Source organism: Phasianus colchicus, chromosome Z, assembly GCF_987193195.1.
Source record: "Phasianus colchicus chromosome Z, bPhaCol1.hap1.1, whole genome shotgun sequence".
Taxonomy (NCBI): domain Eukaryota; kingdom Metazoa; phylum Chordata; class Aves; order Galliformes; family Phasianidae; genus Phasianus; species Phasianus colchicus.
Window position 1 is genome coordinate 1,047,340 of NC_143476.1, and position 27,285 is coordinate 1,074,624.

General features: G+C 47.4%; 1 long non-coding RNA gene across 4 annotated transcripts; it reads right to left on the bottom strand.

Annotated features, from left to right (window-relative positions):
• Positions 1-16,186: 16,186 nt before the first annotated feature.
• Positions 16,187-26,665, bottom strand: LOC149912152 (uncharacterized). Of its 4 annotated transcripts, none has more exons than XR_016461970.1 (7): positions 25,973-26,665; positions 24,907-25,071; positions 24,671-24,774; positions 23,754-23,941; positions 21,666-21,756; positions 21,016-21,291; positions 16,187-18,416 (listed from the first exon to the last, which is right to left on the bottom strand). It is a non-coding gene; the product is annotated as an uncharacterized LOC149912152 (long non-coding RNA). The 4 variants fall into 4 exon arrangements; XR_016461971.1 differs by lacking the exon at positions 21,016-21,291 and adding an exon at positions 18,914-18,985 and having other exon boundaries at positions 25,973-26,664; XR_016461969.1 differs by lacking the exon at positions 21,016-21,291 and having other exon boundaries at positions 25,973-26,661.
• Positions 26,666-27,285: the final 620 nt, after the last annotated feature.

The window sequence follows — 27,285 nt, forward strand, 5'->3', positions numbered from 1 at the left end:
GTGAGAGCACACTCTCCTCTATTTTTCTGGCACTCACAAGACATAGAGAACATGAAAACCAGATGTGTTTCCCTGCCCATGGCAAACACCAGCCTTTCTGTCCTTACAGTCCTTCCTGCCATGAGCAGCAACTGAAACAAAATCCCACTCACCTTTGCCTAATCTGGCAGAGAGGTGAAGCTCTTTCTATTATATCCCTCTGGCTTTGAATTCACCATTGACTGTGTCACACAAGGAAATTCAATCATTCCACCTGTTCTGCCATTCCCATAGCCACAACTATGCAGATGCCAGCAGCTGATGCCCACAAGTACAGCCTGGACTTATTTTCATTACATATCTTTGTCCTGAAGTCCTTCTAGAAGGTGGGACATTTCTCCATCTCAGCTGCTATGGTCAAAAAAGGTCCAAGTTTAGGGCACACTCTCCTCATGGCCTCTTGCACTCAAAGACAAAGGGAACATGAAAAGCAGAAGTGTTTCTTTGCCATGGCAGACTCTAGCCTTTCCTTCCTGACAGTTTTTCCTACAATCACCTGGAATTGAAACAACTTCCCCCAGATCTCTTTTTTGAACTTATTCATGCATGAATAATAATAACGAGAATTTTACTGTAAATCTTATTTCTGCATGGAAACGATCAGATAACTGGAACTTTTTTCTCTAAAACAATCCAGCAATTTTGCATTGCTTATCTATGTACGCAAAATGTTTTTGCCATTCATCTCAAACATCAATACATCTGGCAAAATAATATAGAAAAAGTATTTACAGACATTTTTGGACATAGATTACTTCTGGTCAAGTGGGAAAGAATCCCTAAGCCGCAGTCATGAAATTCTTTTATTAGTTTCTCTGATTTAGCCAGTGTTACTAAAAGGGAAATAAGACACAGGTTTTTTTTATAGCAGCTGCCAATTTAAGAATGATAATAAGTTTTGTTATTCTTGGCTAAGATCAAAGTCCCGCATTTCAGGATTATCTCCAGCTCATCAAGTATAATTAACAGTTTTGGATAGCCACATTATTATATAGCAATATTGTCTTCCTGCAAGGAATTTCCTTGTTTTGACACGTGCCACAGGTTGTTAATAGATTGCCTGATTACCATTTATTTTTTTTATTGGCTTATGATGACTACAGAAAATTATACAGCAGCACCATAAAAACTTTAAATCCTATCCCATGTATCTGCATTCATACGAAAATAATATTGGAAAGCATTGGTGAAACTAAGATTACAAAATAAAGCAGAGGACAATTTCAGTGAAAGCCTACAGGTTTTACAGCTCTGCCCATTTCAAACCCCTGAAGACATCCGTGGGTTTCCTGCTGTGGGACACAGGCACTCACCTGCAGCTCAGCACTGCCTGCTCATGCCTGCGCACACCTTCAGGCTGGAACCAAGGAAATCCTCAGCAAAGACATCAGTACACTTTTGTTAGGATGACTTTCATAAAGAAGCATCAAATATTTCTTCACGAGAAATACTGCAAGTCCCTTTGACACTAACCCTTATTTTAAATGTTTAGATTTGTGCTTCATTCAGGCGTGCTGTCACTCACAAAAAGATTTTTATTCTTTTGTTTTTCATTCTGAGGAACACAGTGATTTCTGCCTTGTTTACTGACTGTAGGCACAGCAATACTCCTGCACCTTCAGGGAAACAGCAAATCCATCTCTTTCACACCCTAATTCTATCAAGCTCATTCACCTTACAAGGTATTTATTGCAAGCAGCTCTTCCAGAAATGTAGATTAACAGAACCTTCAACCCAGGACACCTCAGTAAGCCAGTACTTTTCGTCTCCTGAAGGTGTATGTAGACACAGAGCTGGAACATCTTTTCCAGAGCTGTGTGATGCTATCTCATCTGTGTTCCTTTACTGTTGACTCAGTTTCACTTCTTATCTAACCTGCTTGCATCCCAGGATTTCTGGTGCCACAAATAAACTGAAAGCTTTCATCACTAGTTAAAAGGAAACTGCAATATGAAAAGCAATTTTTCTGATTTCTCTGCTGATCAAAGATGCTACATGCAAGCCTGATGCGGTAGAAACAATATCAGCTTTAGAATGACAGTCATTAGAGCAGAATCCTTTCACTGATGAAATCCCACAGTCCTGATTCATACAACACTGACACTGGAGGATACAGTAGTTTAGATGAGAGCGCATTAAAAATGACTAAGTTAAGGTCTCAGAAATAGAAAAGGGTGACAAGTATGAAAAAAAGAAGTTGCAGAAACTGCTTCAGTTTGGCACTCTGGCATAAAGTATGACAACACACAACCTGGCTGTGCAGTTCTAGAAGCAGAAGAAAGCCGTCAACCAAGACTTGTTCTCATCTGCTCTGAAAGTCCACTGGGACAAGGCCACTTTTCTCTGACATGCTTCCAGAAGTATCACTTCTGAGCACTGTGCCAGGGAGTTACCACGATACTGTTTATGTGTACAAAGGAGAAAAAGACGTCTGTCTGGAAACAGACTTGGTGAAGGAGAAGCAGCATTTTCCAGAGTACTTCAAAAAGAACTGAGCACTGCCCCAAGAGCTTCAGAGCGGCAGGCTGTCACAGTGTGCCAACCAGCTCACCTGTGAGTTGGCACTGAAGCTGCACCACAGGGAGAACAAAGCCCCCTGTGCACCCTTGGAGAGCCAAGGGCTCCTCTCTGAAGGCACAAAGCACTTGGGCTCACCATGCTTTTTTTTGCACATCGGTCTCGTTTGCAATGACAATCACACTCTTTTCACTTGAAAATGCAGAGCTTACACGAACACTGGAGCCCTGGGCAGCCTGGCCTCGTATTAAATGTAGAAGCTGGGGCCCTGCCTATGGCAGAGGGCTTGGAGATTCATGAACCTTGAGCTCCTTTCCAACCTGGGCCATGCTGTGATTCTGTGATTCTCACCTTTGCCTAATCTGGCAGAGGGAGGCAGCTCTTTCTACTGTCTCCCTATGGCTGTCAGGTCACCAGGGCCAGTGTCACATAGGGAACTGCAAACACTGTGTGTGCTGTGCCCTGCCCATGGCAGCACAGAGGCAGCTGCCAGCAGCTGATGCCCACAAGTACAGCCAGCCTGGACTCACTTTGATTACTTATCTTTGTATCAGCGTCCTTCAGGAAGGCGGAACATCTCTCCAGCTGAGCAGCAGAGGACAGCAGGGTTTCGTTGTCTGGGCATGTTCTCTTCTGGCCCTCTGGCCCTCACAGACAAAGCAGGAGGACACAGAGGCTGCTGTAACACAGCCAGCCCTGCCTCTCAGGTCAGCTCTCAGGCCATCCTCTCTCCCCTCAGCAGCAGCTCACTGTTCTGCACTCCTCTGGCCTGGACTGGCAGAGGTGTGCAGCAGTTCTGCTGATCTCCCAGTGCTGGCCATGTCTCCAGTGCCTGTGTGACACAGGAAGCTGCCAGCATTGGACTGCTCTGCTGTGCCCCTGCCATCACCGAGTTTGCTGTCGGCAGCTGATGCTACACGTCCATTCAGGCACAGGCCTTTCCTTGCTGGCCCTCTTTCCCCCCCTCTCTCCTCTGCTCTCTCTCGTGCTCCCCTTTGGCCTGGGCTGGCTGAGCAGTGCAGGCCTTGTTGTTGCTCCCTGGGCCAACTACGTCACGGTTCCCCGTGACTCTGCCAGCTGCTCTGACACAGCGACTGCGTCCTCAGTGTGGATTCCAGAATGCGACAGACGTCCAGAGAAGACTTCCAGGGCTGATTGGAACATGCTGCGGTCAAGAACTCCCATGGCTCAGGCCCCCTGGGAATCTGCTCACAGCGAAAGCTGCTGTCACTCTGTGTGGGCACAGCCTTGTCTGTAGGCCTGCTCACACTGCAGCCCCTGTCTGCACCAGAACCGTGCCGATCCACCTTCTCTTGGCCTCCTTGCCTGCATGGAAAAGGGCAGCTTGGGGTGAAATCCCTCAACTTTCAGATGACCGAGTGAAGTCTCTGAGCCCTGGTGACCCACTCAGATCTTCAGCCTGCTGACCTGGTCTGCTTGGGCCGTCTTAAAAGGCAGAGGGCACGTTATCCTAATGTCCCCACATACATCCCTCTTAGCATACTGTAGTCCAGTTCCTAAAAGGACACCTGCACAATCTCTCTGAATGTTAATCAACATGTAGTTGGTCTGTGCACTGCAGAAATTGCATCTAGGTTTTCAGTGGTGATTAGTGTCAAAGAGGAGGAATGTTTGTCCAGGGCTGATGGGCAAAGCAACATGGTCGATCTTTGCTCCCTCCCCTTGGGTTTGCTCCCCCACTTCCCTCCCTTATGTTCGCTCCCCCACTTCCCTGCCGAGTGGCTCGTTTGCTTTCATGCTTCCTCGCGCAGGCGGGGAACTTACACGGGTATGGTTGGGGGTTGGCGAGTGCACGGTGGCCAATGGGATTTGCCAGTGCGAGTGACGTGCCATGGATGGAAATCACCAGAAGGCGTCGGGGGGGGCGGGGGTACGGAGGAAAACTCCTTGCTTCGGCCCGCGCGGCCGCCAGGAGGCAGAATAAGACCCCCTAGTAACAACGGGATCATGCGCAGAGTACACCACAATAGGAATGCGGAAGGACGAACTACATAAAAGGACCGCGTGCTGATCCAAACCTTGCGGCAGTTGGTGGAACGCAGAGTCCCCTGTCGCCCAGCGCTGCATTGCCTCTTTGTTCTTTGCTCATTATAATTAATAAATTCAATTATTGGCTTCTTGACGTTTGGTCCATTATTCAATTGATAACAATTGGTGCCGTGACTCGGATAGGAATAGTGGCCGGATTCTGAGAGTCGGGGGGGGCGCCCCGCCAGAACTGGCGGCCCCGCTCCTGATTCCCTGCCTTACTCCTACCGACGATCCAAAATTTAAGAGCAAAGAGGCAAGGAAGGACCGGTCGACCCCTTACATTTTGTGCACAAAAGTCCGGACGAAGACGCAGGACGTGTAAGTAACTGCCGTTTTGGCAAGGGTTTTCCGTTCGGTCGGGGTCTGGTTTCCCGGAGTGTGACGAGTGGTGTGTGTGTGAGAGGGGGCCGGTAGCTCGGACTAACCCAAGCGAGTGTGGACCCTCTAGTAGTGTGGTTCTCATTGCCTGCGAAGGCGTGAGCCACAAACGAGGGGAAGCGAGTGAAACGCACACACGATTGAGTGAAGGCACTCCGGAAGATGGGACAGGGAAAGAGCAAGGACCCTGTGACCATGAAACGTTCCCCTCTAGCATTCAGGTTAGAGATGTGGAGGAAGACTAAGATGATTCATTATTGCATGAAAGTATGAGGAGATAAGGAGATTGGCCCCAATGTCTGGTGGCCAAAATTTGAGTCCAGTGAAGATTGGGTATAGCAACAATTAAACTTTTGGGTTAATGCTAAGACACCCTTTAGTCAGGAAGAGAGTGAATATGCAGCTGTCTGGGTTACACGCCCAGGGGGACCAGCAATCCCGATTCTTAAACTATCCCAGGCAGATAGAAAGACTGAGAAACAGAAACCTCGGAAGGAGGAGGATATCCCCATGGGACCCCCACCATATATTCCACCAACAACACCGACAGCTCCTCCCCCTCCACAGCCCGACGTAGATAACCAGGATAATTCAGATAATCAGGAAATAGACCCTAACTCAGGTCCCCAAACCAGGAGAAGGACTCGTCAACAAAATCTATATCCATTGCGAGAAGTACCTATGGGGGGTCCCAATCCACAGATGGGATTTATCTCAGTACCATTAAGTTCAGGGGATGTTAGGGAATTTAAGAGAGAGATGGGTAAGCTTTTGGAAGACCCATTAGGAGTTGCAGAAAAGGTAGACCAGTTTCTAGGTCCCAATATATATACGTGGGATGAGTTACAGTCCATTCTAGGCATCTTATTTACAACTGAAGAAAAACACATGATTAGGACTGCAGGAATGAGAGTCTGGGACGCTCAGCATGCCCAGGGACCTCAGGCAGATGTAAAATGGCCCCTACAAAGACCCCAATGGGACCATCAGGATCTGAATCACCGAATACATATGCAGGATTTACGAAATATAGTTATCCAGGGGATTAGGGAAGCAGTCCCTAGGGGCCAGAATATCAATAAAGCTTTTAACGAAAGGCAGAAGAAAGAGGAGTCCCTTAATGATTGGCTAGAACGATTACGAAAGAATCTACAAATGTACTCAGGGCTAGACACCGAAACCCCGTTAGGACAAGCTTTATTAAAAACACAGTTTGTAGCAAAGGCTTGGGATGATATACGAAAGGAACTTGAAAAGATTGAGAATTGGCAGGACAGGGGAATGGATGAACTACTAAGGGAAGCTCAAAAGGTTTATGTTCGTAGGAACGATGAGAACCAGAAGAAGCAAGTTAGGATGATGGTGGCTGCAGTTAGAGAGTGTCGGAAACTAGATAAGCAGGAAAGGCGGCCATTACAGAAACCACTCTTCAGCCAGGGGAAGGGTGAAGGAGCTAGGGACAGAAAGGAAGAATGAACTTGCTTCTATTGAGGGAAGAAAGGTCACTTAAAGAGAAATTGCAGAATTAGAATACAGGATGAAAAGATGTTTAAAGAAGACTAGGGAGGTCAGGGGCTTTACCTTTTGGGGACCCAGAAACACCGTGAGCCCTTGATAAAACTAAAGATAGGTCCCCAACAACAAGAAGTAGAATTCCTGGTGGACTCAGGGGCTGAGAGATCCACCATACAACAACTACCCTCTGGATGCGAATTGTCCAGAGAGACAGCCTTAATAGTAGGAGCTAAGGGAGAGCCCTTTAAAGTAGGGGTCGTTAAAAATGTAGAAATAGAAACAGAATCTAAGCTAGGGTTGGGAGACTTCTTGATAGTACCAGAAGCTGAATTCAACCTGTTGGGATGGGATTTAATTATAGAATTGGGGATAAGTTTGGAAGTAAAGAACAGGGAGATAAGAATTAAGCTCTGCCCTTTAAGGGTGGAAGATGAAGAAAGGATTAACCCTGAAGTATGGTATACAACCGAAAGTGTAGAGCGTCTAGAAATACCCCCTTTTTCCGTTAAGCTCAAGGATCCTGAGATCCCTATAAAAATAAAACAGTATCCCATCTCACTGGAAGGGAGGAAAGGCCTAAAGCCAGAAATAGAAAGACTCATAAGGCAAGGGTTATTGGAACCCTGTATGTCCCCTTTCAATACTCCCATATTGCCGGTTAAAAAGCCTAATGGCACGTATCGCCTGGTGCATGACTTGCGAGAAATAAATAAAAGAACTATTTCTCGCTTCCCTGTAGTTGCTAATCCTTACACCCTGTTGAGCAAATTAGGCCCTGAAAATTTATGGTATAGTGTAAATGATTTAAAAGATGCATTCTGGGCCTGCCCCCTAGATGAGTCTTGCCGGGATTATTTTGCCTTTGAATGGGAAGACCCGGACACAGGGAGGAAACAACAGTTGAGGTGGACAGTATTACCACAGGGCTTTACCGAATCCCCAAATTTGTTCGGGCAAGCCCTGGAACAGATTTTACAAGAATATCAACCAGCTCCAGAAATCACCCTTATCTAGTATGTCGATGACTTGTTAATTGCGGGAAAAGAGGAGGAATGGGTTAGGGAAGATAGTATTAAATTTCTCAATTTTCTAGGGTTAAAAGGCCTCAAAGTTTCAAAGACAAAATTACAGTTTGTGGAAGAAGAAGTCAGGTATTTAGGTCATTATATTAATAAAGGGGAAAAGAAGATAGATCCAGAAAGAATAAAAGGGATATTATCCTTGCCATCTCCCCAAAGTAAAAGACAGATAAGACAAATATTGGGGCTAGTAGGATATTGTAGGCAATGGATTGAGAACTATAGTGAGAACGTAAAATTTTTATATCAAAAGTTAACCCCAGAGGGATGGGTAACTTGGGGCGAAGATGATGAGAGGAAGTGGCAGGCATTGCGAGAGGATGTAATCAATGCCCCCGTTTTAAGCCTTCCTGATCTTAAGAGACCTTTCTGTTTGTTTGTCAACATAAATTATGGTACAGCATATGGGGTCTTGACCCAGGAATGGGCTGGGAAGAAAAAGCCTATAGGGTATTTTTCAAAATTATTAGACCCAGTGAGTAGAGGATGGCCCACCTGTCTGCAGGCAATAGTGGGATGTGCCGTTCTAGTAGAAGAGGCTAGAAAAATTACCTTTAATAGTAATATAAGGGTGTTGTCTCCCCACAATATCCGAAGTGTTTTACAACAAAAAGCTGAAAAGTGGATTTCAGACTCTCGTTTGTTGAAATACGAGGGTATTTTGCTAGAGGCACCGAATTTAACCCTTGAAATTACTAGCCTGCAGAACCCTGCACAATTTCTATATGGTCGACCTGAGGAATCACAATTATTACATGATTGCCTTCAAACTATTGAAAGTCAAACAAAGATTAGACCAGATCTAGAAGAGGAAGAATTAGATGAAGGAGAAAGAATTTTTGTGGATGGGTCTTCTAGGGTGATAGATGGAAAAAGGAAGTCAGGATATGCACTGATAAATGGGAAAACGTTGAGGGTACTAGAATCTGGGCCACTGAGTCCCGCTTGGTCAGCACAAGCCTGTGAGCTATATGCAGTCCTACAGGCCTTGAGAAGGCTGGAAGGAAAATCAGGAACAATATATACTGATTCTAAATATAGTTATGGAGTAATACACACCTTTGGAAAAATCTGGGAGGAGAGGGGATTAATTAACTCCCAAGGGAAAGATTTAATACACTAGGAATTAATAAGAGAAGTGTTACAAGCATTAAGGGGACCGCTTAAAATAGCCGTAGTACATTTAAGGGGCCATCAAAAAGGAATTGACTATAAGACACGGGGAAATAACATGGCAGACCAAGAAGGCTAAACAAGCTGCTTTGCGTGTAAAGAAGCTAAATGGTTGGGGCATGGTTTGAACACCTACCTTTTGCTGTACAGTGCTTAATAGGGTTTATAATAGCATTAATCTTGTCATTAATTTTGTATTTCTTGTGGAAGGTTATCAAGTGTGGAAAGGGGATTTGCGTTTACGAGTAAAAGAAAGGCACTAAGTGAGATCAGCCTACCAAGTCTGCCCTGAATACAACGGGTACACAGCTGTAAGGGGTGGCCGATTAGTAAAAGGGCTCCGGAATCAAACTCCAGAGACATTCTGTGGATAAGGGCCGAGATTACCCCAAGGGAATTAAATAGTGAATAAAACAGACTGTGATGGGGAAAAGTCTACCTTCGAGTAGGTCCTCTGCTCCCGAGAAGATAAAGACCCCTGTAGCTGGCTGCAACCCAGTGGACAGGCGAGGCAGAGATGGACCTTGGGTGAAGGAACGATACTTGACCCCAAAGACAATCATTTTAGTCTGTACATCTGTTCTACTCCCGGGGGTACAGGCCAGCAATCCACACGAGCCCATGATATGGGAATTATTTAATATACAACAACCGGACCGCCCCTTACAAACCTGTACAAACCAAACCAGTGTAAATTTCACTATCCCAATGGATGATCTGATAATGGGATCGGGCAGGGGGTGTTTGGAGGTTTACGTTTGCCCTGCCTCTAATAGAGGACGGAATTGGTGTAACTTACCTAATCATTATTTTTGTGGGTATTGGGGTTGTGAAACATGGGCATCCAGATGACCAACGTCTCCCAGTGACCCTCATATAGAAATACGATGGGATTCCACGAATTGTACCCCTGCCTTACCCCAATGCTCACAAGGAGGTTTTGGACGGGGAGGCATTTGTACCTGTTGTGACGTACTCAATATAACAATTAGAAACCCTAGAGATGATGTGTGGTTAGTGGGACAGATGTGGGGAATCAGATTTTGGGAGGAGGGTCCAGATAGAGGTGGTATATTTAGAATAGTAAAAAGAAGTATGCCACATGATTCCCCACTGCCTATGGGCCCGAATATAGTTTTGGCACCACCCCCTTCTACCAAAAGAACCCCACTACCTGCTGTTCCTACATCAACAATTACCCCTAATAGTATAGGTCGAAGGTATAAGACAACACCACCTACATTCAGTGATCCACTATGGGGCATTATGCAAGCTGCATATGCCACCCTGAATAAAACACAACCAAACTTAACTAACGAATGCTGGTTGTGCTATAGTGTGAAACCACCTTATTATGAGGCAATCGGGGAACTAGGCAGGGTCTCATGGAATAATGGAACAAACCCTATTGCGTGCCCATGGAACAGCAATCACACTCAGGGGTTGACTATACAACACGTCACAGGGAAAGGAAAGTGTATTGGAACCGTACCAGAACAATACAAAAGTCTTTGTAACAGCACAATATCTGGAAATAGAATAGCGAACAAGACAAACGCAAAATTTAAATGGCTAATCCCCACAGAAGGTGCAAAGTGGGTCTGTTCAGACATCGGAATGACACCGTGTATATCATTAGAGGTATTTAATAGATCTGAATTCTGTATACAAATAGTAATTATCCCACGGTTAATGTATCATTCTAATGAAGATGTTATGTATCAATTGGAAGGGAGCCTCATCAGACAGAAAAGAGAGCCTATAACAACAATTACTTTAGCAGCCCTCTTGATTGCCGGAGGTGTAGGTGCTGGGACCGGCATAGCCTCACTCGTCAAAAATACTGAGATACAAGCTTTACAACAAGCTGTAGATGAAGATCTAGACAGAATAGAACAATCAATTGATAAATTGGCAACTTCGGTTAAATCATTGTCAGAAGTGGTATTACAAAATCAAAGAGGATTAGACCTCCTATTCCTAAAAGAAGGAGGACTATGCGTAGCACTCCAAGAAGAATGTTGTTCATTTGTTGATCATACCGGGGTAGTTAAAGATTCCATGGCCGAACTTCGTAAAAGATTGGAACAACGAAAAAGGGATAGGGAAATAGGAGGATCCTGGTATGAGGGTTGGTTTAATGTATCACCATGGCTCACTACTTTGCTGTCTGCTCTGGCTGGACCTTTGATTACAATTGTTCTGGGGCTAATATTTGGACCATGTAAAATTAAATATTTATTACAACTGATAAAAAAGCGGTTTGACACCACAAAATTGTTAATCTTAACGCAAATGACTCCGCGGGGGGGAAATACAGAAATTGTAAATAGAGAGGGCTAAAGGACAAACATTCAATGATAAAAGAAAAGGGGGGAAATTGTCAAAAAGGAGGAATGTTTGTCCAGGGCTGATGGGCGGGGCAACGTGGTCGGTCTTGAGCCATCCTCAACTGTTGGAAACAGAACAAGTTTCTAAGTTGTGTTTCTGCAGAAACCAGGCAGTGCTAGGAACAAGCAACTGCTGCCAAGAGCTCAGTGCTGCTCTTCCCTCACCCTGCACCACGCATGACTCACAGCATTGGCTGTTTTCTCTCTCCAGGCAAAATCCACCCAGCAAGAATGAGGAATCACCAGCTAGCAGTTGGTGTTGCTGCTTCAGCCTCAGAAAGCCATCCTCTGGCAGCAAACGCCAACTGCAGCGCAATGCCAGGCAGCCCTCAGAAACAGCAGTGGTAGTCCTGGCAGGAAAGGGTGCAAATGCAGCTTCCAAATCCCTGCTTTTCAGGAACATAGAATTCAAGCTTGCTCTGCACTTCTATCTCCTTCTGGCATTCCAGCCCCTGCCTAACATCTTCAGTTCACCCCTGATCAAGAACCACTGTCATAATTCAGCTTGTGAAAGTTTGACACTAACCCCTGTGTATCCTTTCTAGGTGAATCGAGCCCTTGCCAATCCAGAAGATCCAGGGCAAGTAGCGAGGATGCTCTCTGTGCTTCCATCAGTGGAGAACTCATAGGGAGCACAAATTGCTGCAACTCCAACATCAGCCTTCCATGTGACAACAGTAACAACAGTGATGGAGAGAAGGAGCTCATTGAAGTTCATGCTCTCATTACTGGCTCTGCTGAAAATGCTTACCTGAGCCTGCAAGGTGACCAACCTGGATTGTAATCCAGTGCCTTTGCTGTGCAGCCCAGCCCAAGCACAGTGTGAGTGCCCCGACAGCAGCACCTCCGTGCAGGAGCAGGTCAGCGTCAGTGAGGAGGAGCAGAGCCTCTTGCAGGGGGACTTTCAATCAGGCCTCCAGTCCCAGGCAACGGACAGCAGCACTGAGAGCTCTGAGCCACTCTCTCCATGACAAGACAGGATGAGTCCCATCGTCACCATGGACCTCTCACACCCTCCTGTCTTTATACAATAATAAAAGCACACGCGTGCTCAACCAACGCCTTGACTGCTTCCAGAGTCTTCATTCACACGGACTGGGATGAATGCAGCACACAGCAAGGCACCTCAGCTTGCAATGCTGTGGCTGTGGGTTGCGTGCCGCAGAGCTCCGTGTTTGTTCCTGTTTTGTCTGGCTTTGGGATGTCTGCAGGGAGAGCTCTGCTACCATTTGGCATGGTAGCAAATACTCTCTAGCATCCTGGATGCTGCTCATGATACTCCCAAGCTTCCTGGCTGTGGCTTTCATGATGCTTTTCAGGGCTTTTTGATGCATTTCCATGCCTTGGCTGTTGCTTAACACCTCTCTCATGTCCTTTCCTGGCTCCCACCTACGAGCTGGCCGTGCAGATCATCTCCAGACCTGTCATCATCACACTGCGGCAGGAGAAGCTCCCCCTCGCCAATGTCAGGCAGTACTGCTTGGTCTGCAGCTCAGTGGCCATTTTCCTTTTAGGCGGCTCCTGCAGAAGAATCAAGCAGCAGAAGAATATGCTCACCCTGCAGCACACAAGTGATACAAAAGCAGAAACAACCTGGGAATCTCTGGGTCTGCAAGACATCACAGACACTCACTGACTGTGTCTGATGGTTCCCTCCCATCCTTGATTTCCTTCTCCCCTTCTCCACGTCTGATCCCACTGCTGAGCCATGATCAAGCTGCCCAGTGTGGCAGAGCATCATGAAGAGCCGTGCTGCCACATCCTCCCCTTCCTCTCCTGCAGCTCAGCGTGCAACCTGAGCAAGTTTTTTTCTGAGAAAGTGACCAGCTCTTTTCCATCCCTTTGCCCCTACAAACAGTTGTCCAGAAGATCTCATCCAAGAATTCCTGGAACAGCCTGCAGCTGGCTCTCCTGAAGTTCAGGCTCCTGCCTTTGCTTCCTGCCAGGCCCGCATTCCTTGAGATCACAAACTCAAGGAGGGCATGGTCACTGCAGCCCTGACCGCCTCCTGTCGTAACACCTGGTGTGCACCATGTCCAGCAATGCTTCCCTTCTGCTTGCTGTGCCCAATGCCTGCACCACAGAGTGATTCTCACTGCACTGCACTCCAGGAGTCTGTCAGATGGCTTGCAACCAGCCATGCTGATTTCCCAGACTGACTGGAATCCCCCATCAGGATGAGAGTCAGTGAGTGCGATGCTTCTGCTGGCTGCAGTAAGCAGCTCCCACCAACAGGCTCTCTTTCCAGGCGGCTGTAGCAGACCCTCACCTCCAGAAGCCCTGCACTGCTGCAGTTCCTAATTTTACCCACAAGTTCACAACCTGGTCATGGCTCTTCTTAGTTCTTTGCACTCAACTTCTCATCATAGGGGGCAAATCCCTTGCCTTCCAGAATTCCATAGTATCAATTGTGTCTGCTTTATGTAAAGATTTTTTTTTTTTTCTTTTCTTTTTCCATTTTCTAGGTAGGAAAATTAATTTCTGAGCCAGGAGAAGCAGAAGTGAAACAGTCTTCCTGGCACTGCTCAGGTTGCAGGAGTTGCCAAGTGCTCCTCAGGTAATGTGTGCTGAAGAGCTGACCTTGGTGGCAGGGGCTGTGGCTGCATTTTGTGCCTGTCATGCGGGAATACAAGAAAGCCTATTCAGAGCAGGAGCTGCAGAGCGAGATAAACATCACGAGAAGGTAAGGCTGAGAAGCAAGGACACCTCCAGAAAGAAGAGAAAAACTGAGTCAAGTGAGCTGCGTGACGGCCGTGTGATGCTGACCATGATTGGAGGAAGAGTGCATGGCTGGGAATGACTGATGGCTCTGGTTGGATGGGTGCCTGTGTGCACAGAGTTAAGGAGTGTTTGTGGGATGTTTTGCTGGCATCTAACGGCTGTAAGGGGAAGTCAAGAGAGAAAATTTGTGAATGCATATACGGGATGTTAAAATTTGGAACAGACTGTTTGGATCATTCACATCTGAGTCCGTGCCAGATTGCCACACTGTCAGAACTTGAGGCCTAGGATTTTCCTTTAAGAGTGCCAACTGCTTATTTTAAATGATAAAAAGTAACATTGAAAAAAGCTTCCCTCCTTGCATTAGAATAACACATTGATATTTGATGTTTCTGTCTTTCCATTCCTTTAGCAGCCTGGGTGTTGATGCAGCTGCATGCATGTGCTGTCCTCCCCTTCTGTTTTGTGTAAAAGAACAGTAAAATTTGCAATCAGTGTGAGATCTTTTTGAAGTATTTTACTTTATTTGCCCCTAGGCTGCAATGGCTGGGAAATGGCAGTGTCACCCAGGAGCCCACATGGTGACCTGATGTCTCATTGTTTGGGTCTACTGAAAACCACCACGATGACAAAAGAATGCCTGGGATTCCTCCGGCCCAAATGCAAAACCTTGCACTCTGCTGTGCTGAACCTCATTAGGTTCACCCAGGCCCACCTCTCAAGTCTGCTGAGCTCAAACAGATGTCATTTTTCTTGTGTTCTTCCATTCCGAGTCCATCTTTTCCCCAAAGCAAAAGAATTTGGAGGTAACCACCGACAGTTATGTGAGGGATTTCAGCGTCTATTTCTGATCATGGCAACAACTTCAGAGGTCACACTTAATTTACGGTGCCCGTTGTAATTCTGACCAAGGCTGCAGTTGCAGCTGACTTCCCAAGGCTGCAAGACGTGGTGGTGACACAGCCTTGTGCTTCTGCATTTGTGCTCATCCCATGTTTCCTTTCTCTGTCTCGCAGGTCAGCTCTTGCTGGAAGCAGATGGTATCCCAGTGTGAATGAAGGTCAGTGCAGGAGCAGCTGCTGATGGGAGGAAGGAAGTCCATGCTGAAGAGCTCTGAAGCATCTGCAGGTATGGTTCTGGAGGAGGCAGCAGAGATGTCGGAGGGCTCCCCAGCAGGAAGCTGTCTCATCCAAATGCTTGCTGAGTGGTTGGAAGGGAGCTTTCTGCATGACAGCAGCACCAGTTACTCGACTCAAATGCTGCAAAGACAAGGATTAGCAGAAGTTCCAGTATCTACAGTATCGTCACGAATCACGATAGGATTACAATGTGTCCTCATACAAACGCAGCTATTTCTCTCTGAGTCCAAAGGCTGTCCGGAAAGCATCTTTGAGGTCTCTCACACCAAACCACTGATGTCCGTGTGGGATCTGACTCATTAGGGTACAGGGGTTAGGAACCACAGGCTGTCTTTTGAGAATGGGTTCAGTCATTTCCTTACATCTTGCACCAGCCGATACGTGCTGTCTGCCTTCCGTGCCGACAGGATTGGGGTGTTATAAGGCCACAGACAAGGTTCCAGAAGACCATCCTTAACCACTGTCTGTATTACAGCTTTTAGACCCACTCTCCCTTCTAAGGCTATGGGATATTGTTGCTGTTTCACAGCTCCACTCCCTCCTTGGGCAGTTCTTTGTAAGGGAAAATTGTGAGTCCACCCCGATTTCCTTCCCCTGCCCACACCTTTGGATTCATTTCTTCTCATCACCAGCTGTTAACACATTCATTGACACCTGATATCTGTTTCACAGACTTGCAGCTGTAATCCTCATTTAACTGTTAAATCTCTCCCCGATAAATTGGTCCCTGCTTCAGGCACAGAGAACAATTGCCCTGCAACTATTTTATCTTTCCATTTTAGTTCTGTGGTCTCCAAGAGTGGAGCTGTCATTTCTAATCCCTCAGCCCCCCTCCCAAGCCTGCTCATGGCTGTAACACTACAGCAGGGACAGCCTTGGGACCCAGAGGATGCATTTTCTGCCATTCCTGCATGGCAGCTTGTTGAATCATTCCTCTTTCCTCCATGTTAAACAACATACTCAGGATGGACATCATCTCGTCCCATGGGTAAAAATCTGGCCCCAAGAATTGATCACACTGCTCTGCGAATCCAGTAGGATCTTCCATGGAAGATTTCATTTCCCTTTTAAAATCTCTCCCCTCTCCACTATGAGTGGGGCATTGACATACCCTATTCCTGTTAACACTGGAATGGCACTGACAGCTTAGAGCAAAGAGATGCTCTTTCTGCAGTGTCCTGCTTGCCTGCTCCTCCCTGGAGGAACAAATGCCACAGATGTGCACCGTGCCATGGAAGTAGCAGGAAAAGGGCATGAGAAGGCACTCCTCACCGTGCCATGGGGGAAGGAACAGTGCTTTGTCGTGTGTTTGTCCTTTTCTGCATGTGTGCTGCAGTAGAGCACCACGTTTCCTGCAGTGCTCTGGAACCCAACTTTCCTTTCACCTGGCTGCTGCTGGGTGTCCAGGAAGTTATGCACAACAGACATATCCAGATACACGTCTGGTACCTCTGAACTAGCTAATGCTGTAGGATGGAATGTTGTTTCTGCACTGGCTATCAAGTGTGGGATTGCTCTGAAGTAGTACAGCACAATGAGTTTTGTAATTTGCCCTTAGAAACAGTTGGAAAAAGTAGAAAGACTTTATTAGTATTAGTAAAAAGAAGTTATTTCATAACATATTTTAAAAATACTGTTGTTCCATCATGTGATCAATTCTCACTTACAGAACTGTAATAGTTACAAATAGTATGGGTATGGCATTAAGGACCAGAAAGCATGTTGTAAGGCCATGCTGTTTGGATAGGAGAACCTCAGCAAAAGAAAAACAGACTCCAAAGAAGCCAGGGCCTCCACACAAGGCCGAACTGACTCACTCTGCGGGCAGGTTGGGATGCAACAGGCAGGCATCAAGAGACTCCCCTCTGTCCTCCTTCCAAACTTCTCTCTATTCAGGGATGAGCAGCTGTCCAGAAATAGTGGCCAAGTGTTGATAAGCAGCTGTCAGACGTTCAATAATTAGCAGTATACCTGCTGAGCTAGCAACAATTGTTGTTTAGCCAGTCACACACACACACACAGAATGGCCCGGGTTGGAAGGGACCTCAAGGATCAGGAATCTCCAACCCCCTGCCACAGGCAGGGCCACCAACCTCTGTACCACTGCACATATGCACATTGCTGGATAGAAACAGCAGTGTGGGAAAAAAACTGTATGCTGTGGATGCAAAGGGTGAATCAGAATGGCTTAACAGCTCAAATTATGAACGTATTTTCACCTTCACATTACCCATACAATGTCTGAGAAGGAGCTGTGTGTCAGATTTTATTTTTATGCTCCCTTTCTTTCACCAGCCCTCATGTGAAGTGCCTAGCTGATGGCAGCCCTGCTCAGCCTCAGAGAAAGGTGACCCCAGCCAGCATTTCTGTGCTTTGTGTCCTGTGTCAGCAATAACTCTGAGTAACTAATGCATTCAGGAAAATCAGGGTCTGTTCATGGACCATTTGCAAACATAAAGAAATGCAAAAACCCAGTGGATAACTGACCTGTTATGAATGATTATCCCCACCTCTTCTGTTTCCAGCTCAGTGACTGTGGGCAGCCAGTCAAGCCAATGCACACCCCAGAAACATCAGACAAGGCACTTCTGACCTCGTTCTTCCTGTGACCTTACAGCACTGCCCTGCAGAATGAATGTGTGCCTACAGAGATCTCTCTTGGCATGACTTCAAGAGCAGCTCAGTCAGTAGTTCACAACTTCACACCCATCTGGCTGTTAGATCTACGAGGGAACTGTTAATGTCAGAGCTAGAACATTGCCAAGCTGCAACAAAAGCTGCATGGCACAAGTGCCTATGGGACCTTTTTCATGGCCCTGATAGAAATCACTGCAGTTGTTTTCTCTTCCATTTGCTCAAGTAATGTCACAGTAGTTGTGATGCCACCACAGCCAGAAGCACTGCTGAGGAAGAAGGTCCATTGCTCAACTATACTGTTAGACACAGCTTACGAACTAAGGTTCTATCTCCATAGCATACTGCAAAAAAGACCCTCTTGGTCCTTCCTTTTCAAAAGCAGTGGGAAAGACAGAGCCTCAGTTAGCACAGAGTTAAGGCGGGGTTAAAGGCAAGGTAATATAAAGGGGTTTCTGCCCTGCAGTATGACTGTATTGCTCCCTCTCAGTTTAAAGCCTGGTAGCCATCCAGAAGTACACTGCATTGACAGAATATTTGATAGGAAAAAGAAAAAGAAAAAAGAAAAATAAAAAAAGAAAAAAGAAGAAGGGGAAGACATAAGAATGAATGTGGTTTATGGGTCAATTTATGCGGTATCATGAGGGCCGATGCACAAAATCTGTGTTTGGACATCTCTCCACATTCCTGTTCCATTGGTGCCACAGAAGAAATGCTCCCGAGGGATTTGGCATAACAACGTATGATCTTCCATGTCAGTGTAGGAAGGTCTTTTCATTCTGTGGGAGCAAAGAGAAAGAAAAGCTATGAGAAGAATAGCATCTCTACTGTGCTGGAATCCTTGTTCCCAGTTTGACCAAACACTGAGTCATTATGAAAAGAATAAAATGTGACAAGAAATTCTACATTTGTCCCTGCATTCAGACCTTGAAAGTCATATTGATGCTCATGCTTTCCTTGGTAGAGTAATTAAGGATGTGCACTGACTCTCAGCCCCAAGATGAAGAGGTGTTTTGTAAACATTTCCTTATTTTTCCCACTGGGCCCATTGCTCTAACTTAAAATACATCCTCAGAGCACTTTTCCTCTCATGGATGTTTCCAGCCAGCTTCTCAGTCTATGACATTTAGGGATTTGATCCGATCTGAACCTTTACGTAAACCTTTTGAGACTTGCCCATCACTGCTTCCATTGCTGTTTCTCAAAAATAACCTCAAGGCTATGTAATTAATCGTTCCTTGTTTTAATCTCCAAACCCAGGTAGATTAACACCTACGCTGACCACAGATCAGTGTTTTCTGGAGTCTTCTGCAGAGCAGCACATCTGTAGTTACAAGTTCTGAGTTTCCTTAGAAGGAAAGAAAGAAAGAAAGAATGAACAAAAGATGGAAGGAACAAACATGTTCTCAGGAGGAACTTTTCAGGGACCAATTCACAAGCAAAGGAAAACATGCTGTTCTCAGCAACCAAACAATGTACTTTACGCTGCCACAGGGATTGATAACACGCTACAGCTAGAGCATATTTAAAGGGCTCCATCACTGCTAGGCCAAAAGCTGACCCGCTTTAAATCCTTACAATACGGCGAGAAATGCTCTGACAACTTTTTCAACCTTGAAGAAACAAAGGTAAGCTGTTGAATTGCCACCAATGATTTTCTCCACAAGAAAACCATCACTGTGAAGAGCACCCAAAAAACATGGCAGAGGTTTAGCAGGGCAGCACTCATTACAATCCTAAGGCTCTAGAGCAAGCAGAACAAAAATTTACAAAAGTCAGGGCAGAAGGGAACTGTAAGTTATGCTGCTGCTCAATTTTATGCACACAGCAGCGCAGAAGAGGAAGGATTTTTTCCCAGCCCAAATTAAATCTCTTAGGTGAAGCTCTGCCTTTCTTCTGACTTCAAGTGATATAAATACAGAGCTGGAAAAGGAGTTTTGTCTGCCTGCTGTGTCTCAGAGAGGTGGTAAATTCCTTCTAGAAGCCATGAGATCATGTGATAATGCTGATGCCTGTAAGCACCCAGGAGCGGAAAGACGACATCCTCAGTTACACTTCATAGCATCCGTGTGTTGAGTTGAGCAGAGGGAAAACTGTGAACCCGAAGTGCTCAGCCAACGAGGAACTGGGGAGGGAAAGAGAAGCATCGGGTAACAGGGCATAAAAGATGTGACGCTGTTACTGCAGGTGCCCTTCTGCTTGCAGGATGCCCAGCACTGCAACTGCAAATAAATCTGCTTTTATCAGAGATACCATCCTGATACATCACCTGGATATTTCCAGCAGCGCTCAGCAAAACAGACTTGGTCTGATATTTAGCATGCTTGTCTGAACAACACTTGCTTTCACAAAACCAGCTAATGCTAAGCAAAACACACCCTGGCTCTGCTGATAAGCAAAACATCCTTCAGCTACTCAAGAAGCCCAGTGTGTCACTGTTATCTAAGTCAGTGTGGGGCCCTGTCCAGTAGATCACCCTGAAACTACCAACCTGGAGCATCTCAGTGCTCTGGGATGCCCCAAAGGCCTCCCCTTGTGCCCTACAGGACTCCCAAGATACCCTGCTGTACTCTAGGCCACACTAGAGCTCTCCCAAAGCCTCTTATTGTCTGCTAGGGTGCTCCAGTGTCCTCCCAGTACACACTGGAGGCTTCCCAGTGCTACCTGCTGTTTTGTAGGGCACCCTGGAGTCCCTGGGTGCCCTAACATGCTTGCAAAATGCTCTCACTGCATTCCAGGGAACATTAAGAGCGCTCCCAGAGCTCCTCAGTGGTTACTTGGCTGCTCTTCAGCTGGCACAGCGTGCCCTTGAAGCTTCCAGGGACATTACACTGGACCTGAGCACACTCTGAAGCACTCCCAGCTCCTAGCAGCCTACTTGTGAAATCTGCAGGCTTCCCGGGGACACTCAATTCCTCAGGCACCCTGGATTACTCTCCAAGTCCCCCTCGTTGATGGAGGGCACCCTAGGCACTTCCCAGAGTGCCATAAATCACAGAATCCCCCTGCAGGAGCAGGAACATCCACATCTGGCTGCATCGCTTCTTGTGCTGGAGTCTCTCTACCCAACAGCCGTTTGTCCGGGAACCTCAGCCACAACACTGCCAAAGCTGCATTTCATGGGGATCTTCGTCCTCCTACCACCAGGGCTGGGCTGTCTGAGAGACACAGCACAGTATGCTGCAGTCGCTCATCTCCAGAGACAGAAGATACCACAGGTCACACTGTTCTTTCTCCTGAGACCTTCCAACCTTCACATCTCTCTGCCTGCCAGTGCAATTGCGCTGTGACATCACTCACTGACAGACATTTCACTGCCAGCACAAACACATCTCCCTTACCCCTGCCATCAGCATCCCACTTGAAACACTTCCCCACCTGTATCAGCATTCTCCTCTTTCACACAGCTGCTGTGCCAGGACCTGCAGACTCCACAAGAACAGGAGAACTCCGCAGACGACAGTGATTCCGTTCTCCGCCCCAGAGCCTCCAGTGCTCAGCATCACACTGGGTGTTGTAAGAGCGGAGTGCTGACCGTCACGTCTCAAGCCAAGAGCTTCAGACTGAGCTGCAGTGCCAACGCACTGACACTGCCAGCCAACCTGATGGGGCCACGAGGAGGAGGAACTGCAAGCCAACCAGGACCACAACAACCTGAATTTCAAGCAAACAAGAACCAACACTTACACTTCTTAGCTCCAAAAACGAAACCAACAATTACAAAGGAACCTGATGCAGCCATCTGACAATCTGACATGCCCTGGAAATCAGTCTGCAGCACTTTCAACTGCCCTACACCAACTTCCAGCTTCTGCTTGCCGCTCCCTAAAGGAAGCAAGCAGCCAAAAGCAGGAATTTGTCGGGCTGGCTTCACCTGGCAATGAGCAGTCCTTAGTGAATGAGAATGGAAAAAGCCAACTGGATATTACCAACTCACCTGTTCCCTCTAGGGTTTTACTGTCTCCTCAAATCTATCAGAGGAGCCTGTGTGAGATAAAAGAATACTACAAAAACCAGTCAGCATGTACCTGTCACAGTGGATAAGAATGGAGTCCAGGAGGGCTCCATGCCCTCTGATGCAGTCAAGGCAAAGTCAGGAGAACACCTCAGGTGCCATTCCTGTATCAAGACAAAAAGAAGAAACAAAAACAAGCACGAGCTCTCAAAATCTCAGACCAAAAGCTACTAACAAATGGCCAGAGCAAACAAGGCACAAATGAAACTGGCTCCACAGTATTTCCAGCAATGGCCAAAATCAGAAGCCTAAAACTGCATCTGAGAAAGAACAAGTCTGTACAATCTCTCCTAACTCTCAAAAATACACAGCCCAGGGATTCCCTGCTCCATCAAATAGCTCTGGGTGGTTTTCTCATTCATGAGCCATCCAGCTGCTCTTTAAACTCACACACACATTCTACAGCAACGAGTTCCACAGCTGTACTGTAAGCTGCATGATGAATGCTCTTCTTCGGAAGCAGCCTCCCTTTTTGCTGCCAGCTGTGATCATACAAAGGGCTGAAGGCTGTATACCAGAGGGATGAAGATTCCCCAGAGGTCACGAAAGATGACTGACCCTACAGAAATCAGAAGTGTTCAAAGATACAGCCCGGCCTCTGCTGTCTGACCATACCTAACCATGATTTCCAGTCTCACTGTGCAATCTCTCAGAGGCAAACAGCACAAGCAGAGCCCTGCACAGGGCGCCAGTAGCAATACTAGAGGTCACCTGGCTTTGGTGGACGTTGAGGAACTGAGTGTGTTCACCACCAGGGGACTGAATAGATTCACCCCGCTGTGTGACAAGGAGGCATGAACAAGAAATTTAAAGTGCAAAGGAATAACAGCATCAACATCACAAGCCCAAATTTCATCTTAGGTGAAGATGAATCTTTTGCAAAATGGCATTAAATGTAAATACTGGAAATTTAAGAGTTTGCTTTCTCACTATAAGAGACATTTCCTTCCTCTACAATACTTGCTGCGAACACTGCTACACCACTGTGCTCATCTCCAGAATTTCAGCTAACGATTTTGTTCACGATGCCTGGTGGCAAAGCAAACACAACCACATTCAACTGTTCTCATACTGCAGGCTGTTACACTTCTAGAATTAGAAACAGAGAACCACAAGGCAGAACGAGAAACATCCAGTGATTATCTTACACAACACTTACCTCAAAGTTACTCATTGTCCCTGCTTTATCTTCAATCCTACATTTCTGACACTTGCAAAATTGCCAGCAGTTAACATGAAAAATGGCACAGAATACAGTCACAGCTAAAACTCAGTCATTATTACAGGAATGGCTACAAAACACTAACAGCCCAAGGAAATGCAAGAGCAGCATACACTCCCTCCAGAAATGCTCCCACACATCTGCAGGTCAGGAACCTCACACCAGGCATACTTTCCAAGTATTCAAGGAATCCTCAATGCATTTCTGCACTGAAAGAATTGCAACTGGAGCACTTGCAAATTTTCAGGGTCAGCAATAGCCTTCACAACAGCAGCTACTTTGCAGTGCTGAGATTGCCTCCCTAACATATCTCTCACTGAGCAAGGAACACCAATCTTCTCTTACACAGAAGAGTCTTCTTTCAGTGCTGACAAGGATTACCTCATGTTCATCAGAAGGCTCCAGAGCCTGCACTCTGTGTTGCTCATCTTCTGCAATACAACAGGTGAAACACTCGCTCACATCTAAAACAGAAATCCCTCAAGATGATTCCTTCTGGAAGAAAAGACTCACTTCCCACAACACAACAAAGACCCTCCATGAAGCATCTGCATGGGGGGTCTTTAAAACTGCCTAGCTGGAAAGAAGCAGCAGCTCAAAGTCTGATGAGATGTCTTGCCTAAACATTTCTACAGAATACCTAAGATGAAAAGCCTCAGAGGAACCCATACGTTGCCTTATCCCACACCAGCAAACAGGCTGCTTCTTGGCGAGGGACCTTCAGATGACTAGCCACATCAGCAGAGCAGGCAGCAGCTCTGCCTCGGCCCTTTTTGCTTCAACCCAGCTGGCCCAGCTGGCCACTTCTAAAATTACCTGCAGGTACCCCTTCTGCAGGTGTTTCAGTTTCCCATGGCTCTGAGGGCTGCAGGTACTCACTTGTTCAAAAAACTCTTCTGCTGTGCTTCACAATCAGGCTTGGAGACAAAGAACAAAGTGCAGAGTCCAGCTGGCTGAAATGCTGTTGCATGACACGTCCAAAGGGGTCCTCTGGGTGCATCTGCTCATAGAGCAGAAAGCATGCAGGAGAGAAATGCTCTGCTGCCCACTGAATCAAGGCTCCTGACCTGTCGGGAGACGTACGTACGGATACTTAAATACCCGTGGGAACACCTCTTATAGGACAGATGCAACTTAAAGCATGCTATTAAGGCATCCTGACAGATAACATACAAAAGGAAACCCGTACTGGGAATCTATGGAAGTCTCATCCATTCATAGAGAGAGTCTGGGATGAGAAGACCCCAAAATTTTAAAAACAAACAAACAAACAAACAAACCCACAGTACTTCAGGTTCTTCTTCTTTGTATTTTCCTAACCTCCCTTTTAGGTTCACGGTACAGATGAGATTGGAGAAACCTCTGGACGCCATCTGCTCCAACCTCCTACACCAGCAGAACCACCCAGAGCTGCCTACCCAGGACCATGGCCAAGTAGAGTCATAGCACGGCCTGGGTTGCAAAGGACTCAAAGATAATCTGGTTCCAACCCCTGCTGTGTGTAGGTCGCCAACCAGCAGCCCAGGCTGCCCAGAGCCACATCCAGCCTGGCCTTGCATGCCTGCAGGGATGGGGCATCCACAGCCTCCTTGGGCAACCTGTTCCAGTGCCTCACCACCCTCTGGCTAAAAACTTCCTCCTCACATCCAACCTAAACCTCAACACCCCCTGTCTCAGTGCAAAGCCATTCCCCCTTGCCCTATCACTCTCCACCCCCACAAACAGCTCTGGAAGATCTGCAAGGAGGGAGACTCCACAGCCTGTCTAGGCAAGCTGTGACAGTGCCCATCACTCACACAGTCCAGAAGCGTTTGCAGATGTTCAGACAGAAGCTCCTGTGTTCCAGCTGTGCACACTGCCTCCTGTTATGATGCTGTGGGAATCAACTGCTCCCTCATTCCTACAATGCAAGGAGCTGTTTGGAACTTGCACAGAATCCACAAGGCTTTAGGTTTAAGACACAAGTCTCCCATGACTTACAATGAAGCCTCTGCTTTTCATTTCACAGCCCAGCTAACCAAGGACAGCTCACCTGACCTGCTGTTTGCCATGGAGGTGAGCACCACCTCTGCTATGGAAAGGGTGGGGACATCACTGTCCAGTCCTGCTTCATCTACAGCTACGCTCAGCTTTGGCAGCTCTGATAAATCCACTCCCAGCCACCTGTGATCCTTTCCACAAAAGGCGGTGGTGACTCCTGTGGGACAAAAACAATGCTAACTCACTGCAGTGGCTGTGCAGGACTGAGACCAAGACCAGGAAAATCAGTACCACCAGCAATCAAACAAGACCATGCCCAACTCAGTTTTTCTGTGAAATAAACAAGAAAATCCCAAAACTAAATGAACCATAATAGGGTAGCATCCAGAAGCATCAGGAAAAGACCCAACAAACTCAGAACTGAAATTCCATTATTCCTAGTGCAAATTTCAACAGTTATATTTACTATACGAACAAAATGTTGTCACCTTTAACAATGTTCTTATAGCACAGCTCCCATTTACAGACATTTCGATTCAAGCCAAGAAAATGCCACTGCTTTGACAAAATAATTTCTCTCACATCTACAAAATCATTATCAGATTTGTTTGTGGGTTTGGTGGGGGGGTGGGCTTGTGTATTTTGTGGTTTTTCATCTCTAAAAATATATATATTTCTTTTCTAAAAAATGGCTTTGGATTCTGAACCACGAGAACTCCCTGCAAACACGAGCACTAGTCCTGCAGAGCACTGTTCTCACAAACAGGTCCCAGCTTATGATCTGCAAGCATTATGCAGGCAGGCTGCTTATGACTATCGGCACTCATAGGCTGCTTCACTCTCTTCTGCCAAAATCAGACTGTAAATAACTAGGCAGTAAAGTAGGTCTGTATGGTAGCTGCTCTGTTGCCTCTACGCCAGAGAAATCCAGCACCTGTCCCTGTCCTGAGATTTGTTCATCTGCACGCTTCTCAAAGGCAGCCATCACCAAAAACCTGAGTGGCCTCCAGCAGTCGCCCATCCCAGTGTTTCCTCTTATGTTCTTCTAACATCTCAGTCATCTCACCACTTCTTCTGGACACAGAGAACAGGATATTCCCATCTCCTCTGACACCCACCTTTGGCTTCAAGTGCTTGGAAGGTTATTGGTACGGACAGAATTCTTTTCCACAGGATGCTGTACATCTATAAAATGTGGACAGATTCAACAGGAAAGCAAACCAGCTCTCCTACCCCCCCCTTCCTTCCCCCTTCCTTCCTACCCTCTTCCTTCCCTCCCCCCCCTTATTTCCCCCTTCCTTCCTTCCCCATTCCTTCCTTGCCCCCCTTCCTTCCTTCCCTCCCCCTTCCTTCCTTCCCCCTTTCTTCCTTCTCCCTTCCTTTTTTCCCCCCTTATTTCCCCTTCCTTCCTTCCCCCCCTTCCTTCCCCACCTTCTTTCCCCTCCCTCCTTCCGCCCCCCCTTCCTCCCCCTTCCTCCCCCTTCCTTCCTTTCCCCTTCCTTCCCCCCCGCTCCCTTCCTTCCCCCTTCCTTCCCCCGTCTTTCTCCCCCTTCCTAAGCCCCCATCCTTCCCCCTTCTTTCTATGCCCCCACTTCCTTTTTTCCCCCCTTCCTTCTGCCTTCCTTCCTTCCACCTTCCTTCCTTCTCCTTCCCTTCCCCCCCTTCTGCCTTCCTTTCCCCTCTTGCCTTCCCCCCCCTTCCTCCCCCCCCGTTCCTTCCCCCTTCGTTCCTTCCTTGCCCCCCCTTCCTTCTGCCTTCCTTCCTTCCGCCTTCCTTCCCCCCTCTTCCTTCCCCTTTCTTCCCCCCCCTTCCCCCTTCTTTTGCCCCCCTTCCTTCGTCCCTTCTTCCAGCCCCCCCGTTCCTCCCCCTTCTTCTCCCTCCCCCCCGCCCCGGTCCTTCCCCCTTCCTTCCCCCTTCCTTCCTCCCCTCTCCCCCCTTCCTTCCCCCCCCCTTCCTCGCCCCCTCCTCCTCCGTGTCCGTGACGGGGGCACAGCCCCGGGAAAAGGACAAACAACCGCAGGGCTCGCAACGGTTTGCCGCGAGCCGGCCGGCCCCGGGCCGCGTGCGCTCCGGGAGAGGGGGAAGGGCAGAGAGCGAGCAGATCGTTGGAAGCGAGAGAAAACGCGACGGCAGCGAGCCGAGGAGGAACGGCGACTCGCCGCACGAACCCGATCCGGCAAAGCGAGAGACGCGAGAGCGTCCGGAATGCCGGTCAAAGCGCGGCAGTGCGAGGGGAAGCGCCGCTTTGCTCCGCGGCGAGCTGAGACGGCTGAGCCGGGCCGGAGGGAGAGGGGCAGCCGCTCAGGTCCTGTGCGGAGCTGCACCCCGCTGCCTCTGCCCGCCAGCTCCTCGGGGGGGCCGCCCCTTCCCCAGCCCCCGCCGTCCCCCCCACGCCGTTTCCCCCTCTTCCTCTCTTCCTCCCCCTCTCCCT